The sequence below is a fragment of the Phocoena phocoena genome, chromosome 5, assembly GCF_963924675.1.
Source record: "Phocoena phocoena chromosome 5, mPhoPho1.1, whole genome shotgun sequence".
In the NCBI taxonomy this organism is placed as follows: Eukaryota; Metazoa; Chordata; class Mammalia; order Artiodactyla; family Phocoenidae; genus Phocoena; species Phocoena phocoena.
The window spans coordinates 36,916,485-36,931,779 of NC_089223.1; positions in this window are offsets into that span (position 1 = coordinate 36,916,485).

Consider the following 15,295-nt stretch of genomic DNA (forward strand, 5'->3'; position numbering starts at 1 on the left):
CTATTACCATTTTCTTAATTTCTTTGGATTTGTTTTTGTAGGTGTTTTCCTTCTCTTGTATTTCCTTCCTAGAGAAGTTCCTCTAGCATTTGTTGTAAAGCTGGCTTGGTGGTGATGAATTGTCTTAGCTTTTGGTTGTCTGTAAAGGTTTTAATTTCTCTGTCAAATTTGAATGAGATATATGCTGGGTAGAGTAATCTTGGTTGTAAGTTTTTCCCTTTCATCACTTTAAGTATGTCCTGCCACCTCCCTTCTGGATTGCAGAGTTTCTGCTGAAAGCTCAGCTGTTTACCTTTCTGGGATTCCCTTGTATGTTATTTGTTGCTTTTCCCTTGCTGCTTTTAAAATTTCTTCTTTGTATTTAATTTTTGATAGTTTGATTAATATGTGTCTTGGCATGTTTCTCCTTGGATTTATCCTGTATGGGACTCTCTGCACTTCCTTGACTTGACTGACTACTTCCTTTCCCAAGTTAGGGAAGTTTTCAAATATAATCTCTTCAAATATTTTCCCATTCCCTTTCTTTTTCTCTTCTTCTTATGGGACCCCTATATTTCAAATGTTGGTGCATTTAATGTTGTCCCAGATGTCTCTGAGACTGTCCTCAATTCTTTTCATTCTTTTTTCTTTATTCTGCTCTGCGGTAGTTATTTCCACTATTTTATCTTCCAGGTCACTTATCTGTTCTTCTGCCTCAGTTATTCTGCTATTGATTCCTTCTAGAGAATTTTAAATTCCCTTTATTTTGTTGTTCATCATTGTTTGTTTGCTCTTTAGTTCTTCTAGGTCCTTTTAAAACGTTTCTTGTATTATCTCCATTCTATTTCCAAGATTTTGGATCATCTTCACTATCATTACTCTGAATTCTTTCAGGTTGACTGCCTATTTCCTCCTCATTAGTTTGGTCTGGTGGATTTTTACCTTGCTCCTTCATCTGCTGCATATTTCTCTGTCTTCTCATTTTGCTTAACTTACTGTGTTTGGGGTAACCTTTTCATAGGCTGTAGGTTCGTAGTTCCTGTTATTTTTGGTGTCTGCCCCCAGTGGGTAAGGTTGTTTCAGTGAGTTGTATAGGCTTCCTGGTGAAGGGGACTGGTGCCTGTGTTCTGGTGGGTGGGGCTGGATCTTGTCTTTCTGGTGGTTAGGGCTGCATCAGTGGTATATTTTTGGGTGTCTGTGAACTTAGTATGATTTTTGGCAGCCTCTCTGCTAATGGGTGGGGTTGTGTTCCTGTCTTGCTAGTTGTTTGTCATGGGGTGTCCAGCCATGGAGCTTGCTGGCCATTGGGTGGAGCTCAATTTTAGTGTTGAGAAAGAAGTCTCTGCAAGAGCTCTTGCTGATTGATATTACATGGTTCCGGGAGGACTCTGGTGGTCCTATGTCCTGAACTCGGCTCTCCCACTTCAGTGGCTCAGGCCTGACATCATGCCAGCACACCAAGACCCTGTCAGCCATACAGCTCAGAAGAAAAGGCAGAGAAAAGAAAGAAAAAACAATAATTAAAAAAAAATAAGAAAGTAATTAAAAAAAAGAAAAAGAAGAGAGCAACCAAACCAATAAACGAATCCATCAATGATAACAAGCACTAAAATCTATAGTAAGATAAACATAAAAATCAGAAATAAGTCAGTTGCAGGCAGCAAACCTCAAGTCTACAGTTGCTCCCAAAGTCCACTGCCTCAATTTTGGGTTGATTTGTTATGTATTCAGGTATTCCACAGATGCAGGGTACCTCAAGTTGATTGTGGGGATTTAATCCACTCTTCCTGAGGCAGCACGAAGAAATTTCCCTTTCTCTTCTTTGTTTGCACAGCTCCTGGGGTTCAGCTTTGGTTTTGGCCCCTCCTCTGTGTGTAGGTTACCCTCAGGCTTCCAGGCACATGGGGATTTTCTTGCCTTTTGGGAAGTCTGAGGTCTTCTGCCAGCATTCAGTAGGTGTTCTGTAGGAGTTGTTCCACATGTAGATGTATTTTTGGTGTTTTTTGATGTACTTGTGGGGAGGAAGGTGATCTCCACGTCTTACTCTTCTGCCATCTTGAAGGTCTACTTCTGTTGCCTCTTTTTTATGGAAAGTTCTTTTAAGCCTACATTTACTTGTTACTTACTCCATGAAGAGTTTCTTACCTGTAAGGTAGAACTGACTGTTTTCTCCTTTTAATTCATGGAATATGGTTACATTCTTCTCATGCTTAAAAGCTTCTTGAGGGCTGGGTCCATGACAGATTTATATGTATCTCTCTGGTGCCTATTCCAGTCCCTGGTACAAAAGAAGTGCCAAATAGATGTTTAGTGACTGAATGATATCTGCTTTTTGTAGTATTTTCAAGGATGTCAGAGCAAATGTGTAAGATTGTTGCACTCAGCAATTCACCAAATATTTATCTAGTGTACCTACTATGTATCAGGCCTTGTTCTGGATGCTGAGGCTATACCAGTAAACAAAACATTGTCCACATCCTCATACATTTTAGAGGGGAAGACAGAAAATGAACACATAAACATTTACTATATCAGGAAGGGGTAACTGCTGTAGAGAAAAACACAGCCACCAGATAAGGGATAGAGGTGATATGGGTGGCTATTTTAGAGAGGCTTGCCAAAAAGTCCTCCTAGAAGCCCTTTCCATGAGTTCTGAATGAGTTGAGATACAGATAACGCACATATTAAGGAAGATAGTTTTAGAGGGGAGCAACAAGTGTGAAAGCCATGAGGAGGAAGCATTCTTGACTTTTTTGAAAAACAGTAAAGAGGCCAGTGCTGGCTGGAGGGAGAAAGGAGCTAAGGAGAGAAGGGCAGAGAATAAAGTCAGTGAGGCATCCAGTAGTCAGAGCCTGATAGGCCACTATAAGGAATTTGCATTTTATTCTCCGTGTGGTGGAAGCAATTGTGTGTTTTGCATGGGGAAGAGACATGGTATAATTGATCACTGTGGTTGCTCTGGGGAGAATAGACTATGGGAGCAGGAAGAGAAACTGAAAGATTGTTTAGTTTTGCTAGGGCTGCTGTAGCAAAACACCACAAATTGAGTGGCTTAAGCAATAGAAATTTATTGTCTCATGGTTTTGGAGCTAGAAGTCCAAAATCAAGGTGCTGGCAGGACTGGTTCCTTCTGAGGTTGTGAGGAAAGAGTCTATTCCAGGCCTCTCTCCTTGGCTTGTAGACAGCTATATTTTCCCAGGGCCATTTCACATCATCTTCCTTCTAAGACTGAGCAGAACCCTGAGCACGCCCCCCACCCCAAGTACAAAGACCCTTCCATGTCTCTTGCTTCTTGTTTACAGAAAAGCTGTAGTCTCCCAGGCCTCCCTGAGTCACAAAAAAGCAGGCTCAAGCAGCTAATGATTAGGACAATAATGTCTGATGTATATTCCTGAGTTGTTTTATAGATACTGTAACTGCCACCAGAGGGAAAAAGCTAACTGCATGATAAACAGACTGCAGCCATGACATAAACTGCTCCTTCTTGAGCAATACTCAGTCTATGGCTGGCATAGTTCCAGGAACTGACCTTAAGAGAATGGGATTGACACTATTGCTTAGAGTAATCTATGTCTTTGTGGGCATCGAAATAATTGTAGCTTGTTCTGCCTATTTTTGTAAATGGGCAAGTACAACTGTCAGCAAAGAGATGCTACAGACACATGTTGATATCTTCAACTCTGAGAATATGGTGCCCTATGTTTGCATGAAGAAGATACAGAAGACGGACCTTTGCCCATGATCCCAAAGAAATGGAATGATGTTCTGACAAGTGGGGATTTGTAAGCAGCATTTGGCAGGAAAAAACTCTTTGCAGGAAAGAGCTCTCTGCAGGAGGCACCCTTTTGTCTTGTCACTAACCTTAAACCAGTCACCCCCAAGCTCTATACATCTCCGGCCCTAGCACACCTTTCAAATCTTGTAATCACACAATACCTTGCCTAAATTTTCAGTTCTTTCTGTAGATCAATGAAGTAGAAATGAAGACTAAGTAATTAAAAGATGATCAGATCTCTTCCCTTCAGTAATCTCACGAACAAACTGTGTGACCAACCTGTGAATAACATCTAGAAGAAGATCACAAGAAGTCGATGAGCCTGCATGCAGTGGTGGATGGTGATGGCTCTGGCCCCCCATCTCAGTGATGAACTGAGATGACTTCCCTTCTTCTCTTTAAAACTTTCATTGCCAAGCAGAATATTCAGAGGTGATTTTGGGGGACACTGAGTCCACCATCTCCCCAGATTGCTGGCATTCTGATTAAAAGCACCTTTCTTTTTTACCAACATTTGTCTCTCTATGGAATATTGACTTGTTGAGTGGACCTGATTTGGTAACACGTCAATGCATGTCTGTCTGTGTACAAATTTCTCCATTTTGTAAGGACACCTTGTTCTTAATGGATTAAGGGCCCACACTGTATTGGATTTAAAGGTCATTCTACTCCTGTATGACCTCATCTTAACTAATTACATCTGCAAACCATCTGGACTCTATTTCCAAATAACATCACATTCTAAGGTACTGGGAGGTTAGGACTTCAACATATCTTTTTTTTTTTTTTGTGGTGCGCGGGCGTCTCACTGCTGTGGCCTCTCCCGTTGCAGAGCACAGGCTCCAGACGCGCAGGCTCAGCGGCCATGGCTCATGGGCCCAGCCGCTCCGCGGCATGTGGGATCTTCCTGGACCGGGGCACGAACCCACGTCCCCTGCATCGGCAGGCGGACTCTCAACCACTGCGCCACCAGGGAAGCCCTTCAACATATCTTTTTGAGGGAACACAATTCAATCCATGACAGAAACTTTGAAACACTTGCTCCTTATATTGTTCATACTTGATTGTCTTATTGATTCACTGATTCATTATTTTTTATTCCTTTAACAAATGTGCATTGTTTTCCAGGAACTTTTGGTATGGTGGATATAGCCATAAGTAGACAGAAAACATTCCTGCCCTTATGAAACGTACACTCTGAGATAAACACTCCTTCCTCTTCCCAGTAAGATTTTAGATCATCTAGACTTTCAGGCTCTGTTCCTCTTTAACCAAGGTCTGAAACTCAATTGCAAACTCCTGACAGCAGAAGCTCATTAGGAGGCTCTGTTGGCGGCTGTAGTTGATCACTATGCTCATTGCTATAGGTCAGCTTCTCTGCAGGATGTAGTGGAGTAATAGAGCTCTCCTGGAAGCTGTTGCGGCTATGAACATCTGTCTTCAGAGATCTGTGCAAGAGTTGCCTTAAATCAAGGAGAATATGGATGGCCTTCACTATCACAGTGCTAGTGCTAACCTGATGGGAAGACAGTTCTTAGGAAGTGGAGAAGCTTCATCAAAGTCCTCCTCAATCTCTTAAAGATAGCTACCTCACAGGGAATGACTGGCTGCTGTAGAATTTTTGATGAGTCCAAGGTCTTTAGTTATCCATGACATGCTGGACATTCAGCCTTGGAAATGGGTGCCTGCTTATAAAGCCGTCATGTTTCTCACTGCCTTTGATGGGCTACTCTGAGGCAGAAACCCCGAGCAAGGGTCAGGAGGAATCTAAGAGAAGGATTTCCCACAGGATGTTTGTCTCTTGTGGTTGCAAGGTGTAGAATGGAGTGATCTTCACTCTAGTGGTTCAATTATGTTGAGCTTAAATGATTTTCTCTGTCTTCAAAAGACATGGCAGAATGTGATCCTCTGCAAAATACTTGTTTGAGAGATTCTGAATTAGCCTTGGGATAGTGAATGGTTGATTCTTAGAATATCAAATGCTAGGAACTTTAGGCAACTATCTTAAAAAGGATATGATTGATTATTTAAGTCCTTACATAAGTATGATTTCTTCCTATTTCTTTTTTACCAAGCACTATATTAGCTGTTGTGGATGATGGGATGTCTGAGACAAGCTCTCAGTCTAGTTGAGGATGTAATCTTAACAGCCAACTTACACATGTGCTTTAAACAAAAATTTTGAACTGTCATAGTTCCTTTCTCATGGAGTCTGAATATGGTGAATTGGAGTCCTCATATTTTAGGAAACTTTTTGTTGGGTTTTACAAGTGTTTACTTAGCTTTAGGCCTCAATTTCATGATGCCTCCATTTCCAAGTGGAAAAATCAGGATACTCGTATGTTATTCATTTAGATAAAATAATGTCTTATTTAGGGGTGCTATGTGTGTGTTTTTTGATATTATGGAATATGTTTTGACCAGATTTTGAGTTGGGAGTAAAAAAGATAAATATATTCCATAATACTATCTGACTAGACCCAAAGATAAGTCTTGAGACTATCTAAGGAGGAAAAAAAAGAATAATTCCCTTTATTTTGGAATCTTTCCCTTTATTTTAAATGATTACTGGAGTTCAAGTTGGCAGATCTCAATTCTTTCTACCAAATGAGTGTGATTACTTTCATCAGTAGAATGAGATAATGCCCAGAATAGAATAAGTGTGAAAGGCCATAGCACAATGCTTGGCACACTGAAGATATTATTTTGTGTTAAACTGTTGTGAGACTGAGGGAATTAATTTGTACTTCTATCCACTGTGTTAGATTGACAATAAGTTCACAGAATTCATTACAGAAAAGGTTCACACAGAAGGTAAGGGGATACTTAACACGATGGATTGAGAGAGCATTTTCTACTGGACTGTTACATTTCTTGCAAATTGAATCTAGTTTTCTCTGAATTTTTATGTTTTGTAACTCAGACTTCATTTGTGATTCATCTCTCCCAAATTCATCACTAGAAGCTGTTGCACTCTCTTGGTGTTATTTGTGACAGTCAGTCACCTGGCCCATTTCTGTGTTTAAAGTATTCCTATTTGTATTACATATATCTTTAGTCAGTGGTCTCTTCATTACTCTAAGCTAGTTCCTTCTCTACATTCCTAGGAGTTTCCCACAAACTATATTACTGACTATGATATGTCTGTGTGTTGTGTGTATGTGTTGTATGTGTGTGTATGTTTTGTGTATGTGTGTATGTTGTGTGTATGTGTTGTGTGTATATGTGTGTGTGTGTATGTGTGTGTGTGCATGCATGTGTGTTGTGTGTATGTGTGTGTAAAGGAAAACTTACTTCTATTTTTCTCTACTCATACTCATAACACTTTATAAGTCACTGGTGTAACTCTGTGACCCTGACCAGTGTGGCACTGGTGTCACTTCTGATAACGTGTGGATTTTTCCCTCAGACAAGCAATTCTCTGACACCAGCCTGCAATTCAGTTTGATTCTGACACTAACTGGAGTTAGTGCAGAGCCCACTGATTAGGGCTAAGTCCCACAAGACTTCCCTCCACTTCAGCTACCATCACAAGTAGTAGGTCCCCAGGTTACCCACAACGTCTGTCCAACTTGGCTACAAATCAGAGGTTTCCAAGAACCTCTCCTTGTATTCAATCATTTGCTAGAACAACTCACAGAATTCAAGGGAAACATTTATGTTTATCAGTAAGTGGAAGCTCTCTGAATTCCATACTTCTGGGATTTTTTATAGAGCTTCATCACATAGGCATGACTGATCATTAGCTTAATCTCCAGCTCCTCTCCCCTTCCCGGGGTATGGGGGGATGGGGCTGAAAGTTCCAAGCTTCTAATTATGGCTCAATCTTTCTGGTGACCAGCCCACATCCCCAAACTATCCAGGAGCTCACTAAGAGTTTCCTCATTGGAACAAAAGATGCTCTCTCCTAATACCCAGGAATTACAAGGGCTTTAGGAGCCCTGTGTCAGGAACCAGGTTCAAAGACCAAATATTAGAACAAAAGATGCTCCCAGTGTTCTGATCACTTAGGATATTATAAGAATTTTAGAAACTCGTGCCAGGAACAGGGTGGGAGATGGGAGAGAGGCAGAGAACAATATATATATTTTCTGTTATTTCAGTGTGCATTTCTAAGGCTTCCCTGATCACCCCAGCTAAAAACTCTCCTTTTTCCAAACTTTCATTGGTTTATTCCCACTGCTCTAATGATTTAGCAATTAAAAAACCTTGCTGTATGATTATTCAAATCCATGCCTAGTAAAACACTGACCTCCTTGAAAGAGCAGATGCAATATCTGAACAAGTTTTGTCTTTACCATGTATAGTAGATGTTCAGTGACTGTTAACTGATTGAATGAATACTTGTTTGTGTGTTCATAACACCATGGCATTTCATTTCTATAAATGATGTCTTCAATCAAAGTATACAGCTGTGTTTGAGAGACTCCTGCCAGTATGTTTTCTACACTGTATATAGGAAATGGGTTTTCGGTTTAGGAACTGTAGCTATTTGAAGAGATTGAAATTTTGTCTCTTAGATTCGCACTTCGCCTAAAATCTTTGCTGAAAAAAGAGCAGTCATGTTCCTTACAGAGGAACACCAGGTGTTCTATTAGCTGCTGCTGTTTCTCAGTAGTTCATAGTCATATCATATTTTTAAAAAGCTGTGTTACACTGTTACACTACATCCTTGAAGGTCTTCTTCTGCCTTCCTTCTTGGGGGTTTCTCTGCTTCTGCTCACAGGTTGTATTGCCCTGAGTGCCAGTTTTCCATATGTACTACACAAGGCAACAATAACAAAAGGACATGATTAGTGCTCCCATTTTGAATGTGTAGTATCCTCATTGGAGGATATTACTTTTATAATTTAAGCTCACTAGCATTTTCCCCCTTAATCTCTCAATGTAGGAACTTCAGTCAGATATGCATGCATTTAAATTTTGGTGCATCTAGTTATTAGCTGTGTGATCCTGGACAAATTGACTTAAACTCTAAGTCTTAGTTTTCTTATCTATAATGTAGGGGTAATAATCCTACCTACCTGATGGGACAGTAGTGAGGACTGTGGTCATGTAGCATGGGCCCAAGCACACAGTGGATGATCAATAAATATTAGTGAGATAGTGATCAAGAAATGCTGTGAGTTTGGAGCTGATGTCTGTAAATCTAGCCTAGTGCCTGGGACAGAGTGTGTTCTCAAAAGATAGTAGCTAGTATTATAGTAAAGATGTTTGTGATGATATTGGTGATAACAGTGATAAAAATGATAGCAACTATGACTTTATCATTGTCAAGTAATATTTATTAAATGACTCAAAAAGCCAGAACTGACTTCAGCCATGTATCCTGTTCTCTCTGCCTTACATTTTCATTTATAATATAAATGTGTGGTTTGCATCTTTTGCCCCATAGACAATCTGGTTGAAGATTTTCCATTTCTCCTGCTACTTTCCTGCTCCCTTCAACTAGGGAAGTATTATCTCTTTACTCTCATCCAAACATGATATGTTTTCCCTCACTTTTAAATTCATTCTCCTTAAATCTGCAACTGTCCAAATTCTATTCATTGCTCAAGAATCATCTTAAGGCTCTCTCTTCCATTATGTTACAGAACTATAATTATCATGTAATCTAGACCCAATATTTTACAGTTGAAAAACTGAAATATAGAGAGCACCTGCCTGCCCAACATCTTCTGGGTTGTCAGTCATAGTGGAACTAGAACTTAGATCTCCATTTTTATTGGACCGTGCTTCTTCTCAACATATACAGGATTTAAGGTCCATGGTTTCAGCATGGATGCCCATGTTGAGGTCTTCCCTCTCTGAACTAGAGACTTCATTTTTTTATCCTATGCTTAAGGACTTATTAGAGATTTTTTTTCTCTAGTGGGCCAGTCTTGACTCTGCAATAAGATCATGAGCTTCTTTTTAATGTCACCATGTCTTGGGCTTCTTTTTCAAATCTCCAGCACAGTGTTTTGTACTTATATGCTACTCAGTGATTTGCTAATTGAATTGATTTTAATTAAATTGTAAGAATGTCACGCAATTCCAACAGCTGTACTATTTTTGCTTAGTTTTCTTGATCTGGTTCTCTATTTCTTTCTATATATTTGAAAGAGTATATCTCTGAATATCTGCTGACCAAGTAGCTGAATTTTCTCTGGGAAATTTTCAGGGAGGCTTGCTGATGTCCTGAATACTTTCTCAAGTGTAGACTGGCAGGTAGGCTCAAATTCCTTCAAGTTTATTATTAGTTCCATAGTGCTGCTTCAACACTGCAGAGTAGCATACGATCAATTGCACCTCCTCATGTGTATCTACTTTAAGAACATTATCAAGCAATAGAAGATGAATGCTTCTGGGGCACTGCACAATGTTCATAGCTTACAAAGTCATACCAGGAAATTTAAATTTAAGTGTGTGTTACATCTTTCTTACTGCAGATGGATTCAGTTGAATATTGATTGACTGTCATGTGCCAAGGGTTGTGCCAGGCACTGTCATATATGTCATTTACTTTGATTCTCACAAAAATTCTGTGAAGCCAAAGTTATTACACCCATTATGTCGATGTTTAAATTAAGAAATGGAGAGGTGGGCTTCCCTGGTGGCGCAGCGGTTGGGAGTCCACCTGCCGATGCAGGGGACACGGGTTCGTGCTCCGGTACGGGAGGATCCCACATGCCGCGGAGCGGCTGGGCCCGTGAGACATGGCCGCTGAGCCTGCGCGTCCGGAGCCTGTGCTCTGCAACGGGAGAGGCTACAGCAGTGAGAGGCCCGCATACCGCAAAATAAATAAAGCAGATTAAAAAAAAAAAAAAGAAATGGAGAGGCTATGTGGTCTGTACAAGTCACACAGACAGGAAACAGGGTAGCTATTTGAACAATAGATTTAAACAGAATCTGTTGGTGAGTCCAATACTCTTTCCACTATCCAGTATTCCAAATAAGCTTTAAAAGTATTTATACTTTGTTTTATAATTTTAAAAATTTCCTGTACATACACAAGACTTTCATTGAATTTATACTATCATCATTCCTATATCTTTGTAAATTTAGATAATTTTCAAAATTGGATTCCTATTTCCCTGTCTCCCTCTTGAATATAACATTCCAATAAAGGTTAAATGGCATGGTTAGTATACACAGAATTTTTTGGTTAATAATTTGAAAGTCTTGCAGGCATAAGCTGTATATACAAGTTAATGCTGATGATTTTTTGGTTTAAAAATATAAGACCAGGGCTTCCCTGGTGGCGCAATGGTTGAGAGTCCGCCTGCCGATGCAGGGGACGCGGGTTCGTGCCCCGGTCCGGGAAGATCCCACATGCCGCGGAGCGGCTGGGCCCATGAGCCATGGCCGCTGAGCCATGGCCGCTGAGCCTGCGCGTCCGGAGCCTGTGCTCCGCAACGGGAGAGGCCACAGCAGTGAGAGGCCCGCGTACCACAAAAAAAAAAAAAAAAAAAAAAAATATAAGACCAAATATATCAAATCCTGTATTATATTATTAACTCTGATTACCATTCTTTTGATTGTTAAGATACTATCACTATGCATTACTATTATGTAGCCTATTGTTCTATTGCACAGACCCAGAATTCACTAACTAATTTGGTGATTAAAAAAATCTTCTCACATCAGTGTTTAAAAATAGGCTCTCTAATATTAGGAAATTTCATTTAGTGGTGAAGAGGATCTATATCTATAAAAAGGATATTATTAACCTTTTATCTTAAATTAAGTTACAAAAAATTGGGCTTGTATTTTGTCTCTTGGTCTGCCTCAGTGGCTGTTTACCTTCTGAGCACTGTGGTGGCAAGTCAGAGTCAGTGGAGAACAGCCCTTTTAGAAATCCTGCCATGTACAACAACACAGATGGACCTTGAGGGCATTATGCTAAGTGAAGTAAGCCAGGCAGAGAAAGACAAATACTGCATGATATCACCTATATGTGGAGCTTGAAAAAATTGAACTTATAGGAACAGCGTAGGAGAGCGGTTTCCAGGGGCTGGGGGGTGGAGAAAATAGGGAGAGGTTGGTCAAAGGATACGTACTTTCAGTAATAAGATGAGTAAGTTCTGAGGATCTAATGTATAACATGCTGACTGTGGTGTATAACACTGTATTGTATAGTTGAAATTTGCTGAGAGTAGATCTTAAATGTTCTCACTAAAAAAAATCGGTAAATATGGTATGTGAGCTGATGGATAGTTTTAATTCAATGGGGAGAATCCTTTCACAATGTATGCATACATCAAGTCATCACGCTGTACACCTTTAATATCTTATAATTTTATTTGTCAACTATACCTCAATAAAGCTGAAAAAAAAGAATAGTCCTTTTAATGAAGATACGAATTGCTGCAGAGTTGTAAGAAGTTGAATTTCTAGGCCAGATTCAAATATGATCTATGGTATCTCCATGCTTCTGTCATGCCTCTGGGCACTGCAGCAAAACCAAGGATGAGGAAAATTGAAATTGCTGCAGATGTACATGGATTGAAGTGTGCATAAACCTAAGGATGTATGGCAAGAGTAACTGTTTCTTTATCTCACACACCAGCTTCTGCTGGGATCTAAGAAAAGGCAATTTTCTATTAACATGATTGTTCAAAAGACAAATACTCTAATTAGATTTTTTTTTTTTTTTTTTTGCGGTACACGGGCCTCTCACTGTTGTGGCCTCTCCCGTTGTAGAGCACAGGCTCTGGACGCACAAGCTCAGCGGCCATGGCTCACGGGCGCAGCCGCTCCAGGGCATGTGGGATTTTCCCGGACTGGGACACGTACCCACATCCCCTGCATCGGCAGGCGGACTCTCAACCACTGCGCCACCAGGGAAGCCCTCTAATTAGATTTTTTAAACTGTTGCTACCTGAGGAAGTTTAAGCTACTTTGATATTATTTTTAAATAGAATTCCATCCCCCCATAATCATTGTAAACTAAATCCAGACTTTCAAAAAAGTCTACCAGGCTACTGAAAAGCTACCGTTTTCCAAGCAGCAGATATTCTGCATTTATAATCAAAGTATGTTTAACCAAAAAGGGATATAATTTAGCTAGTTATGGGTGTTGCCAGTGAAAAAAAATCAATGCTTTTATAAGCTTAATAAAAGTTGGTTCAAAATACATTTTCTGCCACTGAATTCTAACAATAGTGCTCTGTCCACTAGGAAAAACTTTCAGCGGACCAATTTTATCTACTTTCTTTTGATGTGAACACAGTTGTTTCCCAAATGTAAAATTGACTCCTAAGCAAGAAGAAAATTATAAGTGAGTGCAACATGACATTATACATTTGTCAAAACATGTAGAACTGTGAAAGACAGTGAACCCTAATATAAACTATGGGTTTTGTTAATGATAATGTATTAATATTGGTTCATCAATTGTAACAAATTTACCACACTGATGCAAGATGTTAATAATAGGGGAAACTGTGGGGAGGGAAGCAGGGTATATGGGAATTCTCTGTTCAATCATCTTGTACACCTAAAACTACTCTAAAAAAATAAAGTCTGTTAATTAAAAAGGAAAGGGAGTGTAGAAGTAGATTCCTTCTCTTTCTGTGACATTGAAAGGTCACAAAATTTATTCTTTTTAAAACCATTAGGTTTAATTTAATTTTATTTTTTATTGAGTATAACTTACAACATTACATTAATTTTGGGTGTACAACGATTTGACACTTGAATATATTGTGAAATGATCACAATAAGTGCAGCAAGCATCTGTCACCATACATAGTTACAGAATTTTTTTTCTTGTGATGATCACTTTTAAGATTTACTCTCTCAGCAACTCTCAAATATGCAATATGGTATTATTAACTATAGTTTCTAGGCAGTATATTACATCCCCCATGAGTTATTTATTTTATAACTAGAAGCTTGTATGTTTTGATCTCCTTCACCCATTTCACCCATCCCCCCTGCCTTTGGCAACCACCAATCTTGTCTCTGTTATCTATGAGCTTTTTTATTTGCTTGTTTTAGATTCCACATATAAGTGAGATCATATGTATTTTCTCTGTCTAACTCATTTCACTTAGCATAATGTCTTCAAGGTCCATCCATGTTGTCACAAATGGCAAGATTTCATTCTTTTTGTGGCTGAATAATATTCCACTGTGTATATATATACCATGCCTTCTTTATCCATTCACATATCAGTGGACACTTAGGTTGCTTCCATATCTTGGCTATCATAAATAATGCTGCAACGAACATGGGAATGCATATATCTTTTCAAGTTAGTGTTTTTGTTTTCTTCAATTAAATACCCAGAAATGAAATCAGATTATATGAGGAACCATTGATATTTTAAGTTCACTACACTGAAGATTATTATGACCATGGTAAACTGTTGGTTATGTGTTTCATATCCAAGTAGAATGATACAAGATATTAATTAAAAATTGCATTGTGGAAGTTATTTTGAGATATAAATTTTGATTTAATTTTAAGAAATTTAAATAGTTTTTTTTAACCTCAAGGTTTCTCAGTGCTTTTAATTTAGTAATGTGCAATATGACTTTCCAAAAGGGAGATACTGTTTCTGAAAGTTTTAAATTGTGGAATTGTTTTGCAAAGGACAAGTGTTCCCCAGGTGGAAACATCATGAAAGATACATGGCTGACTTTCTGAGAGAAGACATTATTATATATGTTGAAATGATAGTGAATCTGAGTCAACACTGACTCTCTGAATTCCCCTAATATTCATTCACTCCTCAGTTCATTTATAATTTTGCTTGTGTTTATCAAACCATTTGCATCCTCTTGCCAGCATCCTAATTTATAACCTAAATATCTAATTGTTGAAAGAGTAGCTAGGTGACACTCCTCTTCAGCAGCGTCACTGTTATAATGACCTCTTTGACTTCTTCTGTAAATTTATTTGCAGGTGGAACATTTAACTCTCATCTGAGGGTTCAAGTCCATTCTAGACTCTGGGCTAGGGTGGTCCGCCTTCCTGGTTTGCCTGAGACTGAGGGGTTTCCTGGGATGTGGGACGTACTAAAACCTGGGAAGTCCTTGGCAAATGAAGAATAGTTGGTCTCTCTACTCTGGGTCTGATTTTGATAAGAGACCTTAGTACTGTAGTTGGTTTTAATGCTAGCCCCCCATGAAAGAACTTGAGACTTAGATTCAGAAATTGAATTCTTACTTAGCAGTCCAATCTCACTGACTTGATTCTTTTATACTCCCTTATTCCTGAGTCCTTTGCCATTTACTGTTTGTAAAGCCAGGTCTTCAGCATCTTCATTTCCTTCAGTCTTGAGTCTTGCCATTGAATTATAGTCCTTACAGAGGAACCTGGGAATCTAGTTCTTGCCAGGCTTCTCTGAAAAAATCTCTTTTTTAATGTCTGAATTCTCATTTCTTGTTTGTTAGGTAAACCTCCGTCAATTGTTTGCCTCACTTCAGCAGGGTTGCTGTATCTCTTAAGATCCTGGTGACCCTGAGTCTAGCCCTTCCTATTGCTGGGTCTGCTTGGCTTTGCAAAATCAAGACTCAAGATATAGGACCAGATTTGCAAGTTTAGAAACTC